This window comes from Glycine soja, chromosome 12, assembly GCF_004193775.1.
Source record: "Glycine soja cultivar W05 chromosome 12, ASM419377v2, whole genome shotgun sequence".
NCBI lineage: Eukaryota > Viridiplantae > Streptophyta > Magnoliopsida > Fabales > Fabaceae > Glycine > Glycine soja.
Genome location: NC_041013.1, coordinates 7,974,155 through 7,975,867, shown reverse-complemented (window position 1 = coordinate 7,975,867; position 1,713 = coordinate 7,974,155). Strand labels below are relative to the sequence as shown.

The 1,713-nt window shown below is 40.0% G+C and overlaps 1 pseudogene; it reads right to left on the bottom strand.

The window, feature by feature from the left end:
* Positions 1 to 337: 337 nt before the first annotated feature.
* Positions 338 to 1,713, bottom strand: LOC114379382 (annotated as a pseudogene).

Below are 1,713 nucleotides of genomic sequence, written 5' to 3'. Positions count from 1 at the left end.
ATCTCTACTGAGAGGATTAGGTAAGCTAATACTTCAAACATTGAAACTTGAAAGCATCCTGTTCAGCAAAAAGCTCAGCACTACCAACCAAAATCAATCTGGAGCTTTTTCTGAAACTATTACACACTCAAGGGTTTGTTGCTCAAACAAACTGCATATGACAGCTATGAATGACAAGCCAATGAAAACTAATTAATCATAGTGCTTGCTATTAAAAATACAGTTCTTGAGCATAATGTACAAACATTAAACATAGATATTGGGATTCATTTTTCATCCACAATACTTGACAGATTCATTCGTATATAATTCCACAATAAACAGTTAGAAAACATTATGGACAAAGATATTTTAATTTTAATACCTTCACCTTGATTATATATGAAAAGCCTATATGATCCATAAGATCATGGATAGGATGCAAGCAAAGAGAAAGGAATACACGTGGAGTTCCTCCAAACCATAGAGTGCAATTTGAGTGTCTCCCTTGCCCTCTCCTTGGCGTTGCAACTACCCTCCATTTGAAGCACCAAACACAACTTAGACACAGCCCCAAATAGCAGCATTTCACTAAGGACTCTAGGCGTGGCTGAATGCCTACAAATGGAGGTCAAAATTTTGACCCCTCTATCACTTGCCACATGAGAAACCCTCAGAATTTTCTTGGCCACAACAGCCACTCCAGCTCCATGGTTCATCAATTCTTCTCTTCCTTCTGCACAGCCACAAAGCCTGTCCAAAGCAATCAACAGGAGTTCACATGTTCCTTTCTGACACATCAAGAAGTAGCTCAATGAGGGCTAGAACACCACCACCCTCAACTGCTTTGATCCTGTTCCTGCTCCATGAACACAACTCCACAAGAAGCTTCAATGCTGCCTTAGAAGCTTCTTGTGAAATCTGATCCCTCAACACTCTAAACATTTCCACAAACATCTCTGATGTGACATTGCTCAATTGGGTTGGACCAGCCACTTCAAATGATGACTTCAATAGCACAGTTGCATAAGCTCTAGATTGGCACTTTCCATGCTTCAAGACATGAAACAAAGACTCAATAAATTGAATCCCCTCACTGTTCACCAAATTTTTTAGGTGAGATTCAGAAGGGTTTAGATGAAACAAGAGTTCTATAGCTGCTTCACTCATAACACTTGAAGCCAAGAAATCTATTGCCCCTGCAGACTCCAAATAGATTTTGTTGCTTTCACTTTCAAAGGCAATGGATTGAAGCCTTCTAAGACACTTGAGCTGTTTTTCAGGGAACTTCTTGGCTTCCATGAGGAGTTTCACAATTTGAGTTTGGTCAATGGTTGGCTTTGGAGATGAAATTATGGTTTCAATGCCAAACCAGGCATTATTGTTGTTGGTGCACCAAGCTTGGATCAAACGTTGGAGAGTGTGGTTTGGAGTAAGATCTGTGTGTGGAAGTGATTGCCTAGTGACAGGGCAGGTTTTGTTCTTCTTGCATGATGAAAATAACCATCTCTCTATGTTTTCTCTGTCGTATGTGATTCCTGTGCACACTGTGACAGGGTCACTCATAAGCTGCAAAGAAATTGGGCAGAGGAAAAGGGTAGGAACCTCTATTTCATCCATGTTTGGAAGGATGGATTGAACCGAGAGTTTCAACCAAAAAGAAATGTGACTTCAAAGAAATAGTGTTAGTTTAGTGTCTTTCTTTGAATTCTAATAGGAAGACTCCGAAGAAGA